Raw genomic sequence first — 15,447 nt, 5'->3', positions numbered from 1 at the left:
TGAAGACGTGTCTGCAATATGAACAGTGGAGATCCAAGATTCTTTTTAAGAGACTCTTTCAGGATTGTTTGATGTCCTCCTTTTTAGAGGCTCCATAAAATGGTGGCTGTTTTAACTTTCTCAAAGAATTTGGCCTATTGTGATGGGAGAAATGTCCAGGCTCTGTTCATAGATTTGGCTTCAGAAGTCCTTTTACAGAAATCCACTTCACGGTAGACATCTTGGCAAAGTCTTTAACCCTGAGAGCAAGATGGAAGCTTTGCACAACACCTTGAAGGAGTCAGTCTTCTTGCCGGTGATGAAATGCCGAGGTTTCTGCTGGCAAAAAGGAGCGTGAAGAGGGGAAGCTCAAGACAAAACTTATAAAAACTTATAAAAATGCTTGGTACTAAGAGCGAAAGATTGTATAGACTACTGTGTGGAAAGGCACAATCATTTTTGCTTTGTTTTGTATTTTGGAAGAAAGGAAAAGCCATTTGGAAGAGTGGGATGGGAGCTGAGAATCAGCAATGCAGTAGGAGTGTTTAATTCATTTTTTCCCTAGCATTTCTTTTTTTGCAAAAGTTTTTCCTTGTGATTTTTTTTTTCCCACCAGGATTTTTTTCCCACCTGAAAGGTATCCTATTCTGCACATGTGAGACCCTAGTCACGCTGAATTTGGAATGGAAAGAGTTAAATACTCACTGACTAGCTTTCTGTGGTGGTGCAATGGTTAGAGTTCAGGAATTCTCTCCTGACTGGCTTGAGGTTGACTCATCCTTCCATCCTTCTGAGGTCAGACTGTTGGGGGCAATATGCTGACTTTGTAAACCACACAGAAAAGGCTGTAAAGCACTGTGAAGCGGTATATAAATCTAAGTGCTATTGCTATTTCCACACTTGCTGAATCCATCCAGAAATTTTTAGTCTTTGGACAAAGGCCCTCAGACCACAGTAACATGCATGTATTCTTAGACTGACTTCAGCCATGTATGCACAACCCCAAACCAAAAGCTGCAGAATCCATAAGGTGTGTGTGTGTGTGTGTTCCAAACAGTCAAGATGGTCATCATGACATTGATGGATATACAAAAAAGATGGGACCTTGATTGTAGGGATGTGGCCGCCATCTTGAGGTGTTTTTTTTTAATCTCTGCCCAGAAATTCTCCAAACAGCAATTACATGTGATAAAAGTGAAAAAAATTATTAAATACATGACAGGTGGGGAAAATGGTTAAATATCTGACAGGTGAGGTAACCCATTAATGGTATTTAGTATTCTTAAATGAAAATGTCATAGAAATAAAATGGCATCAACTTTAGTTTTATTCCCAACTTTTTTTTTTTTTTTTGAAGAGTGGCATAGTGGTCGAAGGCATAACAAGAATGGCTTTAAGTCCAGAAAAAGCAGTGGCCCCTGAGGAAACATGGCTCTTCCATTTCTTGGTAGGCTATAGAAGCTGGCCTTGAAAATGGCACTTTGCACCTCAGAGACAGAAATGCAGGTTCAGAATGGGAATATAAAAGGAGTGTAGCTTTTTTTCCCCTTCATTCCCATGGCCATACTCATTGCTCCCTTAGTTTGTATCTACCCACCTGAGATTTGCACAAAGGTGTTTGTTGTGCTGATGATCATCTGATCTGGACTCAGATATTCAGGGGTCGAATGGCATGGAAGGTCTCTGTGAGTTCAACTGACTGGGAGCAGTTGACAAGGCCACACGGAAGAGGAAGCCACAGGCCTCTGGGAGCTAAGGCAGACCTGGACAGAAAAGGATCCTTCAAGCAGAGAGAGAAAGCTTAGTCACTATTGCTATTCCATGAACCGGTAAGGAGGAACAGAAAGGGAGGGAGGGAAACAGTGTCTCTCTTTCAAACACACACACACACACACACACACACACACACACGGAAAAAGAAAAAGAATCAATGAAAAGGGGAGAGTGATGGGGGATTGAGGAAAGAACTGCAAAAGAAAAGGGCAGTTTCAGAAATGGACTGCAGGAGAGAAAGGCTGGGGTAGAGGGGTGGGCAGAGTGAAAAAAAAACAGCTGAAAACTCTTTTTTATTTTTAGTTGGTGATTCATTCTTCACAAATGACTGGAAATGTCAAGGTTGCCTTCCAAGAGATGTCTTGTACACACCTAACATACAGGATCATATTGGAAACTCTTTCTGCCTAGGAAACTTGAGGAGGGTAAGCAGGAAGCCCATTCTATTCTGAATCTCCTTCTGCGTGCCACATGGCATCTCTTCTCGTTGGTACTTTATGACACATATTTGTGGAGCTCTTGTGAAAGGACACAGTGGGTCTCTGAGCTCAAATGAAAACTTAAACCTCTGTTTTCCTGGCTCTGCTTATATTACAGTAATGCTGGGCTGTGTCTGAAAAATGATGGCTGTGTCAGAAAGTCTATTATAAACCTTTATTGTTAGAGGTTTATATCCTGGCAGTAGAAAAAACTATCTGAGTTTTCACACAGTAAATTTTACTTGTGAACTGCAGAATTGCTATGTTTCTAAGCTGACAGACTGGTATTTCAGTTGCTTTATTTAACCATAGAGGGACCAAACAGTGAAGGGCAGGATATATAATTATCTATTTATCTATTTATCTCTCTATCTCTCTATTTATCTCTCTATCTCTCTCTCTATCTCTCTATCTCTCCATCCATCCATCCATCCATCCATCATCTGTCTGTCTGTCTGTCTGTCTGTCTGTCTGTCTGTCTGTCTGTCTGTCTGTCTGTCTGTTTTAAAATTGTTTAAAGCACCAAATTTGCTGCTTCATAAAATATCCAGTGAGTATCCCCAGAATTCCCACCCTATGTGGGAGACCCTGGAGTCAAAATCTGGAAACAACCAAAGGGCTCTATGTTGAAGTATATTATTAACCTTCAGTCAAAAGAGCAACTATTACTTCTCCTCCTTCTACACCTCTTTTGGGAAGATTTCACAGGCTACAAGAGCAGAAAATCACTCAAGTAGCCATATAGTTTCAGGCTGCTTCTTTTAAAATAGTAGTAATATTACTCATTTTTCTTGATTTGACTAGAATTTAATTCTGTTAGGACAGGGGTGTCAAACTCGCAACGTCACGTGACGTGTTGTGATGTATCGCAACTCCTTTTCCATTGTGGGCAATGGGGCGGGTGCAGTTTGGGCATGACGCATCCGGCCCGTGGGCCGGCAGTTTGACACCCCTGTGTTAGGATATGGATTCCAAATTCCAAAGAAATGTTCTTTCCCTAACATTTCTGTCCTCATCTGTTCCACAGTAACGGCAGCCAGGAACGAGAAATTCCAGTTGTACCTAAAACGCTACGGTGCCTGACCATTTGCTCTACAGGGTGTGATCATTGATGCAAATTGAGTATCATCAGAAAAAAAAAACCACCCGAAGACATTTCACCCATCAAATAATTCATAGAATTGACTGGCTTACTGGTAATTCTCAGTTTGCTGCAGAAGATGGTAGCTTAACAGAAATGGAATAGAAAGTGTCATCTTGATACAGGCAAATTCTCTGTGGATGGATGGATGGATGGATGGATGGATGGATGGATGGATGGATGGATGGATGGATGCATGGATGGATGGATGGATGGATGGATGGATGGATGGATGGATGGATGGATGCATGGATGGACATTGCATACTTGCATTTAATGCTGTGCCCAAAGGTTTCCCAAATGATTGCAGAACTCTGTGACTTTCGGCACCTCTAATACTCTAATGGAAAGAAGACCATAGTATTAAGGGGGTAATGAGGAAGGTATCTGATTCCAAGAGGAAAAGGTTGACTCACTGCATAATCAGGCCACTTATATATTTGAAACCAATTTGGGATTGGCATTTATGTCCCTAATTAAACTGGCAAGAAATTCTTGTAGCTGGTAACATGCCAAACTAGCAGATTGCTAGGCTGAGAGCTAGGCCAAGAGAGCTAGGCCAATTTTGGGATGAAATTTCTAAGTCTGATAACTGGAATTTTGCATGTGAAAGGTTTTGAAAGGTGCTTGTTTCTGTTTTGGAATGTGAAACTACAAAAGGGAAAGGATATTTGCTCTGTGTTGAGTACAGTGTAAGTCATGACTACTATGGAAGTCATAGCTCATAAATGCTATGGCAGATGTTCTAAATTTAAAAAATGCTCCCTCTCAACTAATGTAGTTAATGTTTTTCTTACAGAGAGATTGCTGCTTATAGTTAGATGATTAAATAGTATTCTGATTGCTCTATTTTGTCCCTGGGGAGAAATTTGTCTTTTCTACTGGTTATTATGCCATGTGTACCTATTGGCAGTGGTTGTGCCATTACCAACATTAAGCATCTTCGCTTCCAAAGTTATTCCGGTTTCAGAGTTTTCCATCAATTTTTTTTTGAAATGTAATTGCTCACAGGATTACTGGTTATTCTGGCTGCCTAGTCAAATGATGAACTATTAATCTAGGTTTTCCCACAGGTTCCCCCACAGACTGGCCGATTAGGGCAGGCAAAAGAGTGATCACCCTAATGGTTACTTCCTCTCTTCCCCTCTCTCCTCCTTAAATGCCTGTTGAATGCCTGTGTTAAGATCAGTGGCTATAGAAATCATATAAATAAATGGCAAAGGTGAAGAATTCTGGAGATGCCACTCCTTAATACCTGAAAAGCATCAGGTAACATTATCCTGGTTGTGGGAGGGAAGAGACAAAATGGGAGAAGCATAGTCCTCATTAATTAGTTTTAAAATATACTTTATATTTTTTTAAAGGCACTTGAAACTTATCTTCCGGTTGTATTTTCTATGTAATGTATTGTTGCTGGAATAGAACAATGAAGTGAAAACAGAATACTTTCTCAATATTTTTAGATTATGATTTATACCTCCTCTTAGCTCCATCAGCTTCAAAAACTAAATATCCTCCCCCTCCAAATAAAAAATGCCCCCTCCCTCCTAATAGTTGCTGTTGCTTGCTTTTGTTCTGCTACAAAAGTCCTCCAGAGTTTCTTCCCAAAAAAGAAGGGAGATGGGAGTACATTTTGTATCTCTCGGTGATCTCCATGTGAATGACTCTGACCCATCTTTATTTATCTACTACGGCAGTTGTGACTGGATTGCAAAAAGTCCTAATAGGCAGGCACCTATTCAGCACTGTCCTGCCAATTACAAAATAAATAGAAAGGAAACAGGCTTTCGTTGCTAGCAAAGCAGTAAATTGATAAGAGGAGCAGGTGGCAGTTGTGTCCAGGAAACCCTTGGTACAACTTCAACTGGTATGCCAATTGCATCCTTTCCTGGACATGGTCATTCATGCCTCAGTCACCTCCCAATTGGCTACTGCAGTGTGCTCTCCATGGGTTTTCCTTGAAGACTGGTCAAAAGCTTCTCTTGGTCCAATGTGCGGGGGCGCAGGTAGCTATGAGCGCATCACAATACACCCATGTAACATCATTACTTTGTAAGACACAGTGGTTCCTGATAGGCTTCTGGATACGACTCAGGATAATAGTTATCATATATTAAGCCTTTCATGAGATAGGACCAGTTATTTGCATGACTGCTTATCTCCAGTCCTGCTGTTTTGTCCCATACACTTTTACAGCCTAGACATGCTCCATGTCCCATGTCACTTTGCTGTCCCTAGAAAGTATCCCCTTCCTAGGTGAGTGGCAGCACTCACCTTCTCCCCCACCACCTAAATTTGATTGGCCTTGTGCATTTGGTGCAGCATTAAACACCTGCTTTTCCCCTCAAGAACATTTGTTTAGTTAGAAGTTAAGAAGTATGTTCCCAAGCCAGGTGCAATAACAGGACAATACTTGTGGAGGATCAGGAAGTTGCTTATTGCAATAGAGCCCAAATCAGCAACTTGGCAGAGATGGATGCTGGCTACACACAACTTTTCCTCACAAACTCTCTTATAGATTTCTAATTCAAAATTTTAACCCAATCATCAACAAGGTAGCTATAAGGTATTAGTCTATCATGTACTTCTCTTTCACCTGTTTATGTCTTCTACCTTGCATGGGGATCTATGTACTAGCCAGGACAGATGTTTCTTATCAGTGGTTAGCCACAACATCTACAGAGGCAGCACCTGCAGTTAACCACACCTAAGCCTAATCTTCCCCATACAAAACGTTTGTGCTCATGTGCTCATAACGACAAAATTAGTTCTTCCATTATAAAATGCCATCACTGCTGGAATAATGTTGAAAAATCAAAGAACGGTCAAGAATACGATAAAATTTATAGTGTTTGTTTATTTCTTTTTTTTTACTAGATAATTTAAAGATAAGGTGATCGACATGGGTCGGTGCGCAACGACACCGAGTCAGACCATTTTCGCACACAACGAAAATACAGGTTGTCTACCGCGACAAAAAGTTGTTTTCGTACAAAATACCTGTCACAGGTGTGACATCTTTATAATATAGGTATATAAAAACACGCGTGTATTCGAATGCAACGTTGTGTCAAAATTTCAAAGCAATCGGTGAAGAACTTTCGGAGATTTAAGATTTTGAACAAACAAACATTTACATTTTTATTTATATAGAAGATTATTATTCCAACATGGCCAGGATGCTCATTGTAATCTTTTCAGAACATGGTATTTACATGGTTGATAGTCAGGGGATGATGACGATTACTCTATTATTTTAAATCTTTTTTTAGCCACCTACAGTATAGTTCTTCTTGGCAAATGGATGGCTATATGAATTCAATAAAGAAATAAACATTCTCTTTTGACATCAGTGTCAAAATCAGTCTTTTCACTAATGCTAATCAGAAGAATATGAATTTTAAATAACACATCAGCTAAATCAACCAGTAGATAAGTGGAGAAAATAGTACCCACCCACCTACTGAGTAAGTCAAGCAACCAGCACTCATTTGTCGTGGATAAATAATTAGCTCACTTTTCCCTTGTTCCCTGACACCTATGAATTCAAATTCAGATAAATGGAAAACAAAGGATTAAAGAGAAGTTTTAAAAAAGTTTCTCTTTCCTCACCCAGTAAAATCCATAGATTTGTCTCGGTGGGTTTGTGAGCATTTATTGCTCTGCAAAGCATCGTCAAGATTGTCTGCTCTGTGGGTGGGTGTGATGCTTAGGTTATCTCAGGGAACTGCAGCAAATGTTGAGAAAACAGACTCGGGCTTCTTGTCTTCATGAAAGCAAATCAGCACTGCTAGGAAAGTGTATTTTCAGTAGAAATCTTGTGAGTGTTGCATTGTTGCTGGCTTTCATGCTCCATACTCTAGATTTAATTGGGAAAACACCAAGTAAGAGATTGAGGGTATAATGGATAGTCTTATCAAATCAGCAGATGCCAGCAGATGTTGGAAGGACTCAAGCTCACTCAGAGCAGAAATGAGAGGAAAATGGAAACAATTTCATATATAAAGAACACTGAGCAAGTGTAATAATTAAGATTTTACAGCATGTTATTGTTAAGAATATTTTATTCCAAATCTATCTGAGATGAGATGAGGAAAGTAGGCAGATGCATGAAATTAAGTTCTTTATTCTTCACCTAAGAATGATAATGGCAAGCTATTAGGTAGTCAGCCACAAAGACCCTCTTCTTCCAGGGCAGATTATATACATTACAATCAGCCCTTCCTTTACAATATCACCCCCTTACCCATTCACCCAATTCCATCCTCATATAATCCCGGAAACGGAACTTCTTTTTTCCCAATCCAAGGCATCTAGGTTTTCTTAGAAACAAAAGGTGAAGGTTTCCCCTGTCCATTCATTTCTGACTCTAGGGGGCAGTGTTCATCTCCATTTCTCAGCTGAGGAAGTCAGGGTTGTCTGAAGACATTTCCATGGTCATGTGACCAACAAAACTATACACCAGGGGTAGTCAACCTTGGCTCTTTTATGACTCGTGGACTTCAACTCCCAGAATTCCTGAGCCAGCTAAGCTGGCTCAGGAATTCTGGGAATTGAAGTCCACGAGTCATAAAAGAGCCAAGGTTGATTACCCCTGCTATACACAGAGGCACACAGAATGCTGTTCCCTTCCCACCGAAGTGGTTTCTATTTACTTGCATTTGTGCTTTTGAACCGCTAGGTGGGCAGGAACTGGGGCAAGTAATGGGAGCTCACCTGTCATGCAGGCCTTGGGTCTTAAACCCTGGCTATCAGCTTTCCAGCAGACAAGCTCAGCGTCTTTAACCACATTTATCTAATGAAAAGCTATCCTTGGAAAATACTCCTTATCTCACTTCAATAGATAAGCTACTTTCAAGGCCTGTGAAGAGTGAAAGGTGAGAAAGCAAACAAATATTAAAGAAAACAAAATGAGACATGGTTTCTGAGCCCTCATAAGAGTGTAAATGCTCAAATAAAATATTCTAATATCATAAAAAATATTCTAATTTACTAAGGATTATTTGCAGGATGTGATTAGAAAAAAAAGTCAAGATGGTAGCTACTGTGGTGATTGAAGTTCTTCCTGTTTTTATGTGTGATGCACATGCAGCCACCTTCTTGATTTTTGAACAAGATGCAGGCACTCTGAGATATCATTGCTTACTATTGAAAACATATATACATAGGCGTGGGTATTACCTGCATGTGCAGGATCTCATAATTTACTTGTTTGAAAAAGGAGGTAGATTTACATCTAATAACTATAATGTGATATATATCATAAAACAGAAATAGTTTAGTTTTGCATTCAGTCTCAGCTCATTTTGAGTTATTATATTGAGTTATTATATTTGGATTGTATTAGAATTCCTAACTGCATCTATCAACATTTAGCTTATAGTGCATTTCTGTGCTTACCAAGAACCACTGGAGAGTTAATGTCCTAAATGAGGATCCATTTATAGACATCCGAACATTGGAGTCTAGTAAATCTGTGACCCCGAACGATAAAGTTAGTCTATTAGGTAAGAAGAATTCGGTCGATCAAAGGTCAGGAAAACACTCACTCGACCACCTATACGGATTGCATATCGTTAATGGCTAGTAAGCCCACTTTTGATTTACTTTGAGCTACTCTGAGGCACACAAATCAGATTGCACAAATTGCCTTAGGTCTGCTGAATCTTAAACAGATGGGCAGCTGTGTGTGATCCTTTGCCTACACACAACCTCTAAAGAAAATCCTTGGGGCAGAAACCAAACAGGGGGCAGAAACCAAACAGACGGCAAAGAGCAACATTTGCGTATCAAGGAGCACACTCTCTTTGGAGAGAAACTGGCGAATATGACAAAAGACAATGCTGGATTCCAAATCAATTTCATTAACAAGAATGTGGTTACAAACAGTTCACTGTTGGATGAAGACAGGGTGAGTGTACTTGAAAGGTAAAATAAAATAAATGTGAACCATTCCTTGGTTAACTTTAGAAGGTAAAATAAGAGCAGTGTGTTAGAGAAATTCATTTATAAAAGATATCATATTATTTATAAATATATTATTTAATATCTCTGTTACTTTAAGATGTTTATGTACCTGGTGATTGGGCAGGCTAAGAGTGAATGTAATTATGATTTATTTACTTTTATTTGTTCCATAAGACTATTGAAATCTTCTAAAGGATATTCCATCTGATTAACAATAAAAGCTTAAGCAGGTAACATGTAAAAAAAACCACCAATTTAAGGTATTTTTTTAGTTTGGAAAGTTTGTAAATATAATCAGCTAGTCACATTAACTCTTGAACTTTCTCAACAGTTCTTTTTCTAATCGAGTCAAGTATTGATGGACTGAGAAAATGGCTCCCAGGATTTCTAGTCAAACAGCATGTATACAGTAGCTTATATTTTCCATTGTAAAGTAAATACAAAAAAGGTCCTAAACTCTTGATTTTTCTTTTTCAGGAAGAAACCTAATTCACAAATAATCACATAATTGCATAGAAAATCAAATACTGCTCTCCAGTGCTTTTTTTGTAAAAAAAAAAAAAAAAAAGGTGCTGGAACTCACACATGTCATATAACCTGCCTTGCCTACCTTACAAGGTTCCATCTAAAAAAGGTGCCGGAACTCCGTTCTGGGCGTTCTATGACAAAAAAAGCCCTACTGCTCTCTATTTCTTTGACAATAATATTCAGATTCTAGCAGCTAAAACAATGCTGTTGGCTTTTTTTCCAAAATGTTCAGAATCAGGTTTGGGGCATCAGAGATATTCTTAAGAATTTCTTTTGCAATCTCCTCTCTTGTTCTTTTAGTTTAAAAATTAACCTTGCTTTGTAAACACTGAAAACCAACAATTAACATTTATTTGGCCATAAAGAATTGATATTTAGAATATCTATGAAGCCTCCCTGCCATCAGAACCGATGAAGCTTCTTGGATGAGAAGCGAAACATTTTCTTCTTCGTCCTCAAGGAAAAAAATCCAGTCCATTTGCCTTTTGAAGAAAAAAGGCACCTTTGAGACCAGTATGATCTGGATGACTGAGAATCTTCACAGACATATGAAGTCTGTGGAAACATAATTTCATATACTGTATGTCTGATAAAAAAAAAACCCTGTGAGCCTAGTTCAGGAATGGCTGGCTCAGGAATTCTGGGAGTTGAAATCCACGAGTCATAAAAGAGCCAAGGTTGCCTACCCCTGGCCTCGTTCAAATAAAAGCCAGAAATAAGAGATTTGGGGGCATTTTGCTTTGAAAGAAATTTACACTGGACACAAAAAACTGTGCTGGCTATTCTATTAACCAATTTAATCTTCAAGGGGAAGTTGCATGAGCAACTAGGGGCAGTTTGGCTTCTTCTGATACAACCTCTGTTATTTTAAACTGTTTTTTAATAGCACTTCTCATTTCTGGCTATTTGGAATGCACTTACTGCTGTTTTACTTATTACTTTGTTCTAAATCACTCTGAAATTTTTGATGATGAAAGCTGTGGTATAGCTATGTTTAAAACATTTGCATTCAATAGATTAAAAAGCACAATTATTTGATTTGGCCTTCTCTTCTATGCTGTTTTATCTCAAATATATGGAGTATTTTTCTTCCAATGAATAAATCTCATTGCCTTTAAAATGAAAAACCAAGAGTGAAAGTAATTGCAGTGTATTGGGTTAATAGTGTTGTTGGTTGATTAAACATTCCTGTGATCTTGTATTGTTGCTTGATTGCTTTGGATTGCCTTTATGACACTTGAAGGTTGGCAGGAGTTAACTTTTATAGAACACAGTTTCCCAATCTGATCAACTTCCAGATAGCTAGACTTCAAAACTTCTTAGCCAACATTGGCATGGCTGAGAATTCCACACATCTGCAGATGACTGGAGATGGCATAATGAGAGATCGGAATAACTCTTTGAGGCAAATAAGAAAATTGCTAAACAAAAAACAACATCCCTACTTAGTCTCCTGACTATTATGGGAAACAAAGCATACATGGCTTAATAAAATACACACAAAAGCTGTTGCCATTCAGCCTTGCAGAACCAGTAAAAAATAATGCAGGGACATTGGCACCCAAATCATTATTGTTTGCAGAATATTTCAGGTTTTGTTGAATGCAAAGAGAGAACATTGCAGCATATACAACCAAATCCAAAATATATTTTTTTTTAAAAAGACATCTGAATATTGCATATTTGATGAATGGATTATGGTTAAGAATGGATTCAGCGATTGGCTAGTCTGTGGAATTTTGAGTAAAAGCAAATACGATTAAGCTCACAATAGCATATAGAGACGAATAGACTAAAATGTTGTGGCAGAGGTTCATGCATGACTTAGTGTGTAGATCTAAAGGAGAAACCTGCAGAAAATGCAGTAAGAATGGGGAACCTATTGCTCCGGAAACAGCAAATCTTCTGCTAAAGATGAAAAACTAAGCTCTTATTCTAAAATGTTGCTGTAGAATGTGCCACTGATGAAAAAAATGAAAGTGAAGCAAGGATAACTGGGAAATCCATACCATTAAAGGTAAAATGAGACCAGCAGTGTGATTCACAGTAGGAGTGAATTGGCAAAACCATATCAATGCAAATGGACATTCGGTTATATCATGGTTGTGAAACTGAGCAGAATATCAGAGATGTTACGTTAAAATCAAGAGAAATACAATTAAAAATCAGTCTAGAGGGAAAAAGGACTAGGGGGGACACGATAGCAGTATTCCAGTATTTGAGGGGCTGCCACAAAGAGGAGGGGGTCAACTTATTTTCCAAAGCACCAGAGGGAAGGACAAGAAGCAACGGATGGAAACTAATCAAGGAAAGAAGGAAGTAAGGAGAAACTTCCTAACAGTGAGGAAAATTAACCAGTGGAACAGCTTGCCTCCAGAAATCGTGGGTGCTTCATTACTAGAGGTTTTGAAGAAGAGACTGGACAGCCACTTGTCTGAAATGGTATAGGGCAGTGGTGGCAAACCTATGGCATGGGTGCCAGAGGCGGCATTCAGAGCCCTCTCTGTGGGCACACGCGCCATGCCCCAGAGATGGCAACAATCCCTCTTCAACCAGCCGCCCGCTAACTCCACAAGGTCCCATGTGGCCGGGTGCATCCCAGCATGGCTGATTTCCCTCCCCCCCATCCCATCCCTCCTGGCCTCGCATGCTCTCCTTTTCCTGGGCATGACCCACTGCATCGCCTCCTCAGCTGTCAGCCAGCTGTTCAGCTCAGAGGCGGCTTCTCTGAACTGCTGGCGGCAGGCTGCAGAACCCCAGAGTGCACCGGTTGAGGGGCCGGCCGGCTGTGGCTACTGACACTGTCAGCCCCCATGCACTCGCTGGCCTCTGTGTGCGGGGGCTGATGATGTCAGGCAGCAGCCGCCTCAGCCCGCCTCGCCTTGCCCTGTGACAATAGCACCCCTGCCCTGCCTTGCCTTGCCTCACCTCATCCCACAGGACAAGCCTCCTGCCCACTGCCCCACCTGCCAGAGACCCCCTGGATCTCCCCCAACTCTGCCCGGCCCTCACAGGCATCCCTCCCCACGAGCAACATCAAGATGACCACGCCCACCTTGGCCACACCCACCAAGTTGCCATGACCATCACAGCCACGCCCACCTGGCACCCGGCGATAAATAAGTGGGTTTTTGGTTGCAATTTCGGCACTCGGTCTCTAAAAGGTTCATCATCACTGGTATAGGGTCTCCTGCTTGAGCAGGGGGCTGAACTAGAAGACCTCCAAGGTCCCTTGCAGCTCTATTCTGATACCTACATTGAAGAAGAGAGAACTTCCATGGAGTAATAATACCTGTTGCAAAATACAACAGCCAGAAAAGGAGATTGGACTTAAGAGTTATGAAAAAAAGATGAACCAGCACTTGAATTGTGACTGGCTGAGGAAGCTGCCATGGACTCAGGTTCAATCAGCAACCTGTGCACTAAATTTCTTATCGTGGAGACCACTGGGAATAGGGTAACACAAGTATTCGATGCTGTGCCTGTGTTCAGAGATGGCACTGGCACTTTAATGGTAAAATAAAGTTACGGGGAAATGCCCCACCCAAGTTTCACATGTCCAGGTGTATATGCCATATGGAAAAGGAGAAATTGAACAGGATTAGATGGAAACTTAGGGAATTCTTTCAAAAGCTGACTCAAGCTTTTACAAGAATCACAGTTGTATCTGTGATTCCTGTAAAGAAGAATGGAACTGTTCAAATCTGTTGGAATTTAAAGTTACCATCAATCTTCTATTAGAGGCTGAGCAATAGCCCTGGGTCTAGAATTGAAAACATTATTTCCTAACTTGGATGAGGGACAGTTTCTCACTACAATAAACCTTGCAGAGGCTTATTTGCACTTACTGTAGAAATGGAGAAAAATTCCAAGATGTTTCACATCATAAATACACAAAAAGTTGTATTATTATAACAGATTGGTATTTGGAGACATTTCTGCCCTAGCAATTTGGCAGATAGCCATGGACCAAGGGCTACCAGATTGTCCAGGCTCCTAGTATAAGTTTGATGACACCATCATCACTGGAGAAAATGATCAGATTTATTGGCCAAACCTCAATGCAGGTGACAAAGGTTAAAGAACAGTGCAATAAGTATGAATTTTTAGAAAACCTAGCATTACATATCACAGACACACCATTGATGCAGAAAGCCTACAGAAGTTCACAAAGCCACAGGACATGTCACAGCTATGATCCTTTTTAAGATTTGTTAATTATTGTAATCAGATCCTGCTAAACTTGGCCACTGTAGCCCATCCCTTTAACATTTGTCTACAAATGGGTAGGGCATGGTGATAGACAAAACTGAAAAGTTTCCATACAAACAAACAAGCGACATCAGACATGGAATTCACACCTTATAAGCCACATTTGTCAGTGAAACCAGCTCACGATACATTACAATAGGGCACCGGCACAGTTACATCACCTGCTAAGAAAGTTAGCAGGAACATCAAAAGTTCTTTGCATCATGCTTACTAGAAACTGTAAAGAAAAAGGTTTGCATGAATAGGAACACACTGAGATTGTTTGAGAAGCCAAAGGCTTCAACCAATACTTCCATAGAAAGATATTTATCCTCATCACTGATCATCAGCCACTACTGCCAGTTTCAGTCAACAAAAAAAGATTCTTCTTAGAGCAGCTGTTCAAATCCAGCATTTGTCTTTGTTCCTTGGGGACACAGCTACAAAGTGGAACTCAAAAGGACACTCAATCATGCAGATGTAGATAGATTGCCTCATTTACTTCTATAGGTTAACAATCTGAAACAATCCCATCCAATGGGTTTCTTTTGACATGTTTTCTCTTACATAGATCTGGATAGCTGAGATTATTCAGGAAAATTCTAGGAATGCCACTACATTGTCTCAAGTTTATATGCAACCTAAAAGGGCTGTAATACACAGCAAAATAAGGATGCTGAATGATCATATTTTGAGCATTTAAGAATATAATTTAATTTGGAAATCTAATTTGAGAAGCATCTGAACAGTTGAAACAAGCTGTGCAATTTCACACTAAAACAACAATTTCCCACTGAACAAAATATAGCCGTAAACTGTAGAGGGGAATATAAGTAGACTATCAAAAAAAGCAAAGACAAAACTGGACCTCTTATATTACACAGATTGCTCCTTATAACATTTTGAAGTAAATATTGACCAGATGAGGAGCACAGAAGTACGGAAGAAAAATATTGTGGCTGATGTGATTGTGACATAGCTGTTATTCCTGAGATACAAACAGTAAGATTTTCCCGCTCCGCTGAAGTATACACACAACCGGTGGTTTCTCCATGGATGTCAGCACTGGTTGTTGTGACAGATGTTATCCCGTTTCCATAGGAATTCCACCACAGATGGGGAGGAGGCAGACTGAATTAGGTTATTCTCATTAGTTGCTTAAGCCTTCCTTTGATCTAGTATTGTTGCTTAATTGCCTTGAACTGCCTTGGTATGCTACAACTATTGCAGGCTTTATGGGAATTAGTTCATCTTGAAGTTTTCAGGAATGCAAGCAGCTGTAAAATCTACCCTTGACTCCCGTGTCTTTGTCTGATCAGCACTAAAGGC

Source organism: Protobothrops mucrosquamatus, unplaced genomic scaffold (genome assembly GCF_001527695.2).
Source record: "Protobothrops mucrosquamatus isolate PMUCROS unplaced genomic scaffold, P.Mucros_1.0 scaffold_45, whole genome shotgun sequence".
NCBI lineage: Eukaryota > Metazoa > Chordata > Lepidosauria > Squamata > Viperidae > Protobothrops > Protobothrops mucrosquamatus.
The sequence above is the reverse complement of the archived record's forward strand: the minus strand, read 5'-3'. Positions refer to the sequence as shown.